This window comes from Hesperophylax consimilis, chromosome 20 (genome assembly GCF_061612785.1).
Source record: "Hesperophylax consimilis isolate HC1 chromosome 20, BYU_Hcon_1.0, whole genome shotgun sequence".
NCBI classification, from domain to species: Eukaryota; Metazoa; Arthropoda; class Insecta; order Trichoptera; family Limnephilidae; genus Hesperophylax; species Hesperophylax consimilis.
This window is the reverse complement of record NC_142855.1, coordinates 31,137,243-31,149,768: the sequence shown is the minus strand read 5'-3', so window position 1 is coordinate 31,149,768 and position 12,526 is coordinate 31,137,243. Positions and strand designations below refer to the sequence as shown.

Sequence of the window (12,526 nt, the reverse complement as noted above, 5' to 3'; positions counted from 1 at the left end):
GTTTTCATGTTTCAATATATGTCTGTGAAAAAAAAAATAATAATAATAACTTTCTACCATAACACATAAATACCTGTCACCCTTAACCACAAACACGTTAACACCTCAGCACAGGTTCTCCTAGTGAGGTGCTCACGTTACATATAATATCACACACACACACAGTTTTACCTAAATCAACCTATGTTCTTCATTTTTTATACCTTTTTTCTGTACTTTTTTTTCTCTGTACTGCAATATAAACCACTGTAATAATTTGTAAAACGTGTATTCAAGAATAGACATAAATAAAATAAATAAAATAAAAACAGACACGCTGGTAGTGATTTTGTTTTAAACTATGTAGAGATTAGAGGAGCGAAAATATGCAACTATATTCAACGACAGTGAAATTCCAAAACAAAAGAAACTTAATGATGTGGGCTTCTATTTTTCAAATCTTTTTGCTTGCTTTCTTTGAAGGCAAGTCCTTTAGAAAATTGAACAAAAACAAAGGAAAGGGCAATTTAGGTATAAACCGGGTTGTTTCAATACTAAACAATGCTATTACAACCTCCGTATTCTAGTACGTCCAATTTCTGCGCGACCTCCTAGTGTAATTGTTTAGCTATCCTACTATGGCCAGACGACGCTCTCGATCCAGGCCAGCACTCCATACAGCCTGGTGGTCAGCAACACTGTCTTGCTAGGCTCCTCGGTAGCGTGTATGGCCACCAGCAACTGAGTGCACGCCACTGCCTCCTCGTTGTTCACCTGCAGCGGCCCGCCCGATATACCCTGCAAAATACAACAGTTAGGTTATGGGGAGAAGGTTTAGTAAGTCAACATACATCAATTAGGTTATGTGGAGTTGGTATCGTAAGTCAAAATATATAAATTAGGTTATTTGGAGTAGGTATCGGAAGGCAAAATACATCAATTCTAACTCCAAAATGTGAAGAAATAATGTGCAATTCTAAAACAAATACCTTGGATTAAAAAAAAATTAATTAATTACGACAAAACTCCCTCCCCGTACAAACAAGCTTAGCTTAATTATAATGGGGTACATCGTTCATATATTTTAAAATTGAGTTGTCGACTTGCAAAACCCGTTCGGGAATTTTTCAGAAATCTGAAGATGTTTGGAAGTTTATTATTATTATTTTTTTTTTAAATTGCCGGAAAGCCGGGCGTTTATTGCAATTACATGTTAAATATAACAAATAATGTGAAAGTAACCCACCTCACTAGAAGGTTTCTGTTCTGAGGCGGGTACATTGAATACAAAAAGAAAATACCTTTAATGTGAAATATCAAATATCAAATTATACATTATTATTTTGATATTGAAAAATATTAATAATTTTTTTTTTTCAATTTACTTCAAGCACTTTATATGGATGTATCAGAACCAGAAAAAATTCCAGAGTAAAGTTTATTTAAGAAACTTACATTTGTACGTGTAAATGATTTAACAATTTAATTGAATATAAAATAAACCATTTATTTTCAATCTTTTTTATCGTTACAGGCTAGGTACAAATTAGATATTTAAAGTTATTCGTAAAATATGAAAGAAAGGAACAGACGATCAATGAAAAATTATCGTTTTAATTTGGGTACATTGTTGGGATTAATTGTTTTTGAGTTTTAGGGTACAGTGGAAATATCAATATATTTTAGATACGTACGAGTAGATTTGGTGGTGTATTTTTATATGATACGTTGACTTCATTACAAAAAATCTTGACACTAAGAAAAAAGTTGTATCTATTTACTTCGACGATCTATGTAAAGCCTTCGACACAATTTCACACGAAAAACTATTCAAAAAGCTAAAAAACATGGGCATTAAAGGAATAGAATTCGATCTTATTAAAAGCTTCATGTCTGACAGAACGCAACAAGTAAAAATTGACAGCAAGGCAAGTCATCCACTTTTGATCACGTACGGAGTCCCACAAGGGAGTGTACTCAGCCCTCTATTGTTCCTCATCTACATAAACGAACTATGTGACGTTGAAATTGAAGGTAAAATCGTGACCTTCGCTGACGACACAGTACTTCTCTGTCAAGCAGCCACATGGAAAGATGTATTTATAGTTGCCGAAAAAAATCTATCAGTTGTCAAAAAATGGCTAAACTGGAATACTCTTACCGTCATTACAATATAAACAAAATACATCACACATAGTATTACACAAAGAGGTCAGCCTCCACCTAACATAGAACTGTTTCTTCATGACTGTGAACAAACTTCACCCAATTGCCAATGCGAGCGTATAGAAAGGGTAAACCAAACAAAATACCTAGGGGTCATTATTGATTCACACTTACGCTGGACTGACCACATAACTTTCATTAATAATAAACTAAAAAGAGTCATGCACCTAATAAAGTCAATTAAAAACATTTTCCCACATTCAATACTCAGATCTATATATTTCGCACTCTGTCAATCAATTGTTACATTTGGCATACTGGCTTGGGGAAGCGCTACAAACACTGCATTTGACCCAATACAAAAAATTCAAAAGGCAATAATTAAAATCATCTTGCAAGTACCATTCTACACAAATTCAAGCGAAATTTTCAAAACATTAGACGTCATGTCAATAAGACAACTTTATGCCAAATCTGCACTTCTAAATTTCATCCAACAGAAACTACACATTCCAATGCCACCTCAAACAACAATAAAAACAAGGTCGACAACAAACAATACCCTGAACATACCGATAACATACACCACACACGGACAAAGACACTTCCAGTATTACGCTACAAAACTTTTTAATTGTATGCCCACCACTCTGAAACTACTACTAATGGGAAATACATACACAAACATTCACAAAAAAACTGATCACAGCCTGGATCAAAAAACAAGATATCCATTTTATACAAAACATTATAACACCAAACCAAACATAATCATGGATGAATGAGTATGTATGTATGTATGCATGTGTTTACTTGTATGTGTGTATGCATGCATATATGTGTATTTATGTATGTATACATGGGTGTATGTATTTTTTTCTTTCCTTTTTCTTTAAATAACAATGTACAATAACCATTTAAAAAAAAAATTAAAAATCCCAACTTACACTTATATAAGAAAATTTAACCAATACACATAAATACTCGTACATGTACCATTTAATCATAACCACGTAAACACCTCAGCACAGGTTCTCCCAGTGAGGTGTTCACGAAACATATAACATTACCCACCACAGTGTCACCTACTCAAACCTACCTCCCACCCATCTTAAAACACCATATTAACAACAGTTCAAAATTTATGTATTATATACAAATGTAAATATTTGGTAGACACTGTAATGTATGTATACAAATAAATAAATAAATAAATGTAAAATAAGGCTTTCGATCTGGTGTACATCGTATACTTGTACTTGTACACATTGTATACTTGTAATTGTATACATTGTATACATTTACTTGTATATAATGTATACTTGTACTTGTATGCATTTTAACATATTCGAAAACCCGACGACGTTTATTTCGCTGAACCGCCACCATAGAATAATAATAATAAGAGTTTATTCCAGAATGTATGCAGGGATAGTGCATATATACATTCCATGTTTTGAAATAATATGAATAAGAAAAATGACGGCCGGCGTGGTCTAGTGGTATACGCTTTTGACTACAGATCCGAAGGTCGCGGGTTCGAACCCGGCGTGCGCAAATAAATTTTATTTGATTAATTTGTGTTATTTCACAATTAATTAATTTAAAATAATATATAGTATATTTGCGGCACGTTCCAGAGTGGAAGATACTCTCAGTATCGCCCTGGTGTAAGACCACCATTCAGAATTGAAACGTTGTTTGAAATGGCTTTAGCCGTGTTTGGTGACCAGATCTGAATAGCCAGGTACTTCCCCACCTTCCTCTTCCCCATCTCCCTCCCCTCCCCAATACCCTCAGCCTCACAACATACCCCAATTGGGGATGCCATAGTCTCACTGGCTCCAGACGGGAGCAGTTGGGACTCTTGTGCGGTATTACTGTAAAAAAAAAAAAAAAAGGTACAACAAATTTTAGTGAAATTAGTTTAACAGAAAAATGAATAACCAAACCAAAAAATCTTTTCCTACAAAGAAGATAACTCGTTGCAAACATAACCTTACCCATTATTGATATTTTCAAGTCGTGCTGATGTAATTTATTTGCTTATAAGCATTAATAAATATCACGCTTTTCTCCGGTCTGTTAGCATTTTTTATATTCCCACAATATCAGAGACAATATTTTAAATTGTTCCCCAATATTTAGTGATCCTCCTTGTCTGGGAGACCTATCGGTCTTCGCCCCCTTATGTAGCAACATAATTTGTGGTCAAACGCCAAGTTATTTTGGGTGCCGCATCACTCACTGCTCTACTTATACTAATATTAAAGTGCTGGCGACATCGGGGCGGACACGGTGCGGTAGTTAGGGCACTACTCCTGTCCGGAAAGCCCGTCTTGATAGAAGGAGAGAGGCTCCTTCTATTACTTCTCACTCCAGAAGATAGGTGGAAACTTGAGTAGCAATCGGCCATCATGAGAAATACCCATCTGCCCACTGAGAGACAGCCTGGATTCTCACTGCCTGTAGTCCGCCATCAATAGGATAAGTTCCAGTGCCCACATGATGCCCCCACAGGTGGGACCTTAAAGAGTCGGCGATCTGGTCAATGAATGCCCGCTGCGTTCATTCCCCACAGGGGTTGATGGGGTCCACAGGGCGACGCCTGAGGCCCTAGATGTTCCCCTCCGATCCCCCCACCATACGAAAGAAGAAGAATAATCGGGCCAGTGATGTCAGTCAAGTTTCTTTGAATTAGAATTTAGAGGAAATCAATATAATAACAAAGAACTGATGACAATACTCACGGTGGGTACTCCACCCTCTTTGGTTCTGGTGACGCACATCTGCGTCGCGTTCCTGACTGGCCTGGTGATCACATCGGAACACTTCTCGTAGGAAACTGGTTTCATGCTCCACTGAAAACACATACAATATAATAACAAAGAACTGATGACAATACTCACGGTGGGTACTCCACCCTCTTTGGTTCTGGTGACGCACATCTGCGTCGCGTTCCTGACTGGCCTGGTGATCACATCGGAACACTTCTCGTAGGAGACTGGTTTCATGCTCCACTGAAAACACATACAATATAATAACAAAGAACTGATGACAATACTCACGGTGGGTACTCCACCCTCTTTGGTTCTGGTGACGCACATCTGCGTCGCGTTCCTGACTGGCCTGGTGATCACATCGGAACACTTCTCGTAGGAGACTGGTTTCATGCTCCACTGAAAACACATACAATATAATAACAAAGAACTGATGACAATACTCACGGTGGGTACTCCACCCTCTTTGGTTCTGGTGACGCACATCTGCGTCGCGTTCCTGACTGGCCTGGTGATCACATCGGAACACTTCTCGTAGGAGACTGGTTTCATGCTCCACTGAAAACACATAAAATGCCGTTATAGCGAGCAATTTAGTCGGATTGCTGCATTGTAATTGAATTCCCGATAGGGGAGGGGGGGGTATATATGTTGCGTGGGTAATGGAATATATTATTATATTAATAAACTCACGGAGAAAGCGACGCAAGCAAAATTATTTCCTTGGTACGTACTATGTGGTATGGGTGAAAATTTTTGTAGGTCGAAGCGCAGATCAATATAATCAAACAATATTGAGACGAAAATTCTTTAGTATTTCTTAATTGGAAATATTTTGGCACTGCTTAAAACGGAACATTAAAAACATATTTTTTCCGGCTAGTGGACGTTCGTCCAATTTCAACCCTGGCGTTGCAACTTCAAACTACTGCAAGCTAAGTCCTCCATCATTGCTCAAGCAACATTTTCCACTAACACAAACATGTGAAAAAAATCCGAGTTCTTTGTCCTCAATGTGTATCATTTAGGAACATAGCCCCCAAACCAAGCTAACCTAGCCCCTAACCTAAATTTTATATATTCTTTTCCGAGTCCTGTGTCCTCAATGTGTACCAGCATCCCCATAAACAACATATTATGCCTTAAGGAACTTATTTCCCATCGAGGTCTTATGACGACGCATTATATCTTTATCTGGCACTAATTTGTTTAGGGGAGGGAGGGCATCTGCCCCCCCCCCTGCCAACGCCCATGATCTAATATAATATTTTGCCAGGTTGTTCGATTACGAAGTTGTCAATTAAATAGCACTTTGAATAGACATGATACTAACCCTTGTATAAACGTTACTCTCCTGGGAAATGTAGGACAGTTGGTTTTCGTTGAAGGCCCCGCCCGTGTGGAGACAAGCTGGGAACACCACCGCGGAGAAAGTTACTCTGAAAAACGTATTAAAAATTATCACTGACATACTTATTGTGATTTAAATGTTAAATGCATGAAAAATAACAAATTAAAATATCAAATAGCCCGGAGCCAGCTAGACTATGGCATCCTTGAATGGGAAATATCGCCCTAATGTAAGACCACAATTCAGAATGAAACTTTGTATGAAATGGCTTTGGTCGTGTGTAGTGACCAGATGTAAATATTGAGGTACTTACCCACCTTCTTCATCCAAATCTCCTTCCCACTCCCACTGGGGGTGCCATAGTCTCACTGGCTCCAGACGCTTGGGAGCAGTTGAGACTCTTGTGAGGTACTCACATAGAAAAACCTCACCTTATTTGAGTTTCTACTACTGCCATTATTGCAACGGGAAATGCATTAACTAAGAAAGGACTGAATCAGAGATGCCGCAGGTCACTAGCGTACAGTAAATGTCTTCTGTCCTGATGATGGACACTTAAGTCTTACTTTTTCTCAATTATTGCCTCAACCCCATATTTATTAAAAGCTCAAATTTATAAGTGCGGTTATCAATGATAGGTCTCCGATTTCCTCGGTTGTCGTCCGGAACACGTTGGAAACAGACTTGATACAATTGAGGAATGATTGGTCAATTGGAAAAAGACTAGAGACATGCCAAAATGCACTGGGAACGGGTTGGAAGTAGGCTGGAAACAAATTAGAGAGACTCTGGGAATATCCTGGTAATACAGACTGAGAACATATTGAAACACACTGGGGGCAGGCTTGAAGTGGAAACAAATTGGAAAGAGACTGGGATAATGCTAAAACAGACTGTAAATAATTTTTTAAAATATTTTGAACAGCGTCAGAAAACTATGTTTGCCTGAAATACTCATATAATTTGACTGGAATAACTTCACAACATGTTTGTCCAGATTTCCACGCAGTTCTGCCTTACTTGCGATCCAGTTTTATGAGTCCAACGCGATTGTAATCCCCATCGGCTCCTCCAGAGTCCGGGTGGAAGGCCTTGATCATGATGGAGTAGACCAGGGAACGGTCCGACTTTGGACTCCAGTCCAGCCCGCCCAGTTTCACGAACTTGGCCAAACTGAAAGACAGCAAAACAACAAACAGTTCATTCCATGAATTATGAATTAATTATCGTCAAAAAATGTATCTACCCGATTTAAATCATCGCCATATGTACTTATTATGATGGGGTTCATGATAAAACGTTGAAAAACAGTGAAATTACGAAAAAAACAGCATCTTTATATAATTTAAAATGACTAACGGACATTTTGACAGCCTCGGGAGTCTAGCACAGTGAAATGGAAAACTTTACAATATTGAATCGACAGGCGTAACTACCTAAGATTTAACACCAATTTCCCGAGTACGATCGCGCTATTGATAGCCAGACCGTTAGATACATTGATAATGCAATATATTAGAATTCTATATACGGCGGTAACTAAGTTAGTTCACCCCCATTCCGTAATAAGCCAGTTATTTTGCATAACTCACGACATTATCCAAAAAATGTGCATATCCGACACATTGGAGGCCGCGCTAAAAGTAGTGACTTTTGTCTACCGACTGTCGAAATCATATTTTGTAACTGTTGTGTTGACATTATATCCTTCTTGACATTGCAGTGCTGCTAAATAGCAACAGACTGGAAGTAGACTGGAAGCATATTGAAAAGAGAGTGGGATTTTACTGACAGACTGGGAATAGGCTGTAAGTACACTGGAAATAAATTGGAAAGTGACTGGGAATATACTGAAACAGGCAGGGAACAAGATAGAAGTAGACTGGAACTAAATTGGAAAGAGACTGGGCGCTACGAAAATAGACTTAAAATCAATTAGAAAGAGATTGGGAACATACTGAAACATACCTATAATAAATTGGAAAGATACTGGCAACATCATGGCTTAAATATTAGTGAATCAATCCTACGATCAGCATCTTCAACAGCCAAAGGTAGACTCTCAGTACCTATGCGCAATCCCAATACCTATTTTGGAGACCGGGCTTTCGCAGTAGCAGGCCCAACAGCTTGGAACAAACTCCCTTCACATTTGCCAAAGATCGACAGCTCATCTGTATTCAGAGAAAAACTAATGACTCACCTTTTCAACTTCTCGTATCCAGAATAATGACCTCATTTTTTCAGTATTTCATTGCTCAGTCCAGACCACATTGTCTTTGGAAGATCACCTTCGGACTATGCGGCGAGTATCGCTTTTTGGCAAGCGCGACACTCCTACCATGAACATGGTTGTGACATGTCATCCAGCTGCCCGTAAGGTCTTACTAGACAGCGGAATGTGCTTCCTTGGGTGGAATGCCTGTCGGACTCGGGACTACACTGGTGCCACCAGATGTTTCAAATGTCAGCAATATGGCCATATTTCCAAGTCATGCTCTCAGGAAAATGAAACTTGTCGCCACTGCGCCGCTTTGGGGCACACTCATGAGGATTGCCCCAAGAAGGCACTTCCCGCTGTCTGTGCTACCTGCACTCGCTTTAGAAAGCCTGCCAATCATCCTACAGGGGACAGGGATTGTCCTGCTCACCTGGCTGCCATTAATGCTCAAGTCCGCATGACCGATTATGGCTCCTCATAATTTACTCTCCCTAGGTCAGATTAACTTGCAGCGATCCCGGTTGGCCACCCTGGACGCGCAGCGGGTCATGTCTGACCTCAACATTGACATTTTGCTTATTCAGGAGCAGTACACCAGGGAAGGTAAGACTCCAATTGAATTTCCGGGAAAGGTACTCGAAGTCGGCTCATCTCCAGGGGCGGGTGTTCTGGTCAATACATCATTGATCAGCCCCCTCCTTCTGGCTGGGCTGTCTAATGAGTACCAAACCTGTGTATGTATTAAATTTGCTGATACTGAGATCTATCTGATCTCAGTCTATTTTAAATGGGGGAACCCGGTAGGACCACATATCCTGAGTCTGACGCGCGCCCTAAACGCGCTTAAAGGTCGTAACGTAGTTATCGGAGGGGACTTTAACGCTCGCTCTCCTCTTTGGTTTGACAATACTAAAACCCATTCAGTACGATCACGGACTGACGCCGTCGAAGACCTGATTGCTGCGCAAGGCCTTTGTATCGTTAACGAACAGAGTTCGTTCTCTACCTTTTCAAACACACTAGGAGAGAGCAACATTGATTTAACTCTTTGCTCTGGATCAGTTGCGGCCAGGATATCTAAATGGAGGGTCCATGAATGCGCAATAGTTTCGGATCATAGATTAATCACATTTACAATAGGTGTTAAGAAAACTGAAACTCCGAGATCCTCCTGGAATTTCAACACCTCAAGGGCGAATTGGGATAACTTTGGGGAGGCGCTACGAGATACATTAAGGGATTTTCATCACGTAGCAGCTAATGATCCGGACAATTTGGGGAACTTTTTCAATTCGGCCGTTGTATCTGCGGCTAATTCTTCTCTGGGCAGATCAAACCCAAAGACGAAAATTAGAACGCCGTGGTGGTCACCTGAGCTGACTTCGCTAAAGGGGGCCTATAAAGGAGCCTATAGGGCCTTGGGACTGTCCAGGAGGGGATGCTGTACGGAGGAGGAGACAGCTACCCTCCAGGCCGCTCTCAGGAGATCCAGGGCAACTTTCAAACATGCGGTTCTCCTTGCGAAACGAGCTGCCTGGCATAATTGGGTTAAAGATGTGGGCAACGCCAACCCGTGGGAAATCCACAGCGCAATTGAAAAATCCGTCAAGGGTTCGGATCGGTTTTTGTCTAGTCTAATTGGGAATATTGATGGGAGGGACGCTGAGACTGTGGACGTGGCCTCTACTCTCAACACACTTTTGGGCAAGTTAGTCCCTGTAGAGTCAGTAATTGGGGAAAGTGACCACCAAAAACAGATTAGAAATCTGGCACGGCTTCCACCCAGAGACCTCGCCCAAGAGGATAGAATCACTCCTGTCACTAGAGCTGAAATTGGTGCTATAATTAAGGGTTTGGGTCCAAAGAAGGCACCAGGGCATGACAGACTTAATGGCGAGATAGTGAAGCATGTCTGGGTCCACGCTAAAGAGGAGCTCTTTCAAGTGATGGAATCGTGCCTGAGAAGAGGAATTTTCCCTTCTGAATGGAAGAGGGGCGTGCTCAGGATTATACCTAAAGGGAACGGCAAACCACTCAACGACGTAAAGGCTTATCGCCCGATAACCTTGCTCCCAATCCTCGGCAAGATCCTGGAAATACTAATTCGGCAGCGACTTCGCAGTACACTTTCACCGTCCAGTGAACTTCAATTTGGTTTCGTCCCGGGTAAATCCACCGTGCACGCCATTTCGTTTGCGCTTAACTGGGTGAAGGTCTGCACAAAGAGGTATGTTGTAGCAATCTTCTTAGATATAACTGGTGCCTTCGACTTCGCGTGGTGGGACATGATACGCACAAAGGTTAAAAGTAGGAATTGTCCAAAACGCCTGTTCAAATCGGTTGACAACTACCTGTCGGGACGAACCGTTTCGATAACCCACGGTGATTTTACTATAGAACGCGAAGTAAATATGGGCTGTCCCCAGGGCTCCGTTCTGGCACCGGATTTTTGGAATATAACCTTTGATGACTCCTCTAGGTTACCCTTGCCTGAAGGATGTATCATGATTGACTACGCGGATGATAAGATGTATCTTGTCTCGGGGAACAGCAGAAAGGAAATTGAAGAAAAGGCTGGTGATGGTTTGAACACCCTCCTTAAATGGGGGGAGAGGAATAAGATGACCTTCGCTCCCCACAAGACAATGGGTCTCCTGATGAAGGGCTCTCTCAGTAGAAAAAGAAACCCTACCATCCGGATGGGAGACACCAACATCAAATTTGCAGACACGGTCAAGTACCTAGGTGTAACACTCGATCGATCGTCCTCATTTCTGGCTCATGTTAAAGATGTTTCAAGCAAGGCTCAGGCGCTGTTCCTAAAGCTGAGGAGACTCTCCACCGCTGAATGGGGACTACGCAGTCCGGCACTACGTGCTCTGTACAGGGGCGTATACGTTGCGCAAGTTTCGTATGCTGCCTCTGTTTGGGAGCACCGCCTGGATAACTGCCTTATACTCCTCGCTCTTACTAGGGGCCAGCGAACTTCTTTGCTGGCACTATCTGGCGCATACCGTACTGTTGCTTCGGACGCTTTGCCAGTTTTGGCCGGCATTTTGCCAATCGATCTGGAGGTTAGGGAAGTCTTAACCAAGCAGAGACTTTCCAGAGGATCCCCGGCAACCCATCTTGGTGTCGTTCTGACACCAGGTGGACCGGGAACTCTCCCTGGACTGCTTCGGACGATGAGGGACCTTTCGCTCAAAGAGTGGCAGGTCCGTTGGGATAGGTCGAGCATGGGAAGATGGACCTTTTCCTTCTTCCCATCAGTTAAACTCAGAATGGAAGGGGCCTTCCTCAAACTGGACCATCACATGACGCAGCTCCTCTCAGGACATGGGGAATTCAGGGGGAGGCTTCATAGCCTTGCCCTGTCTACCCATCCCAATTGCGCTTGTGGCAATACTTACCAGTCGGCCGAGCACATTCTGTGGCACTGTGAGATCTTGAAGGATGCCAGAGACGAAATGATAGAAGGTCTGAATGTCCCCATTAGACCGGTGTGGAACACCGATCTTGTTTCTAACAGAGTTAATTTCGAATGTCTGAGGAAGTTTACTAGGATCTGGGTTGAGAGATGGTCTGTGCTTAGAGTCGCTGACTAGTGTGATAACTGAGAACCCCTGGTGTATTGCTCCTGCTCCATGACTAATTCTTTTATAATTCTCCGATTATTGTTTATGCATTCTGTTCTTCTTATTTTGATTATTTATCTTTCCTTACTGTACCAGCTGCTGCAGATGAATTTCTTTCGTTTACATATCTTTTAAATAACTTGTATCCTATTTTCAGTTTTCTTTTCTTATGTTTTGTGTCTAAAGTAGACACACTGTCCTTTTTACAGACATTGCAGACACTCTTTATATATCTTTGCTTAGCTAATTATCTCTTTTACTTTGTCTTTTATCTTACACTTCACATACTGTCCTCTTTACAGACCATGCAAATGTTATTTTTATGCTTTCTACTTTTGTTTTACTTAATCTACCGATGTTCTTAAGTGGCACTTTTGGATTGTTTATTGTTTTT

The 12,526-nt window shown here is 41.1% G+C and overlaps 1 long non-coding RNA gene across 1 annotated transcript; it reads right to left on the bottom strand.

Moving 5' to 3' along the window:
• Positions 1-328: 328 nt before the first annotated feature.
• LOC149414543 (uncharacterized) lies at positions 329-5,001 on the bottom strand. Its single transcript, XR_016303985.1, has 2 exons — positions 4,896-5,001; positions 329-777 (listed from the first exon to the last, which is right to left on the bottom strand). It is a non-coding gene; the product is annotated as an uncharacterized LOC149414543 (long non-coding RNA).
• Positions 5,002-12,526: the final 7,525 nt, after the last annotated feature.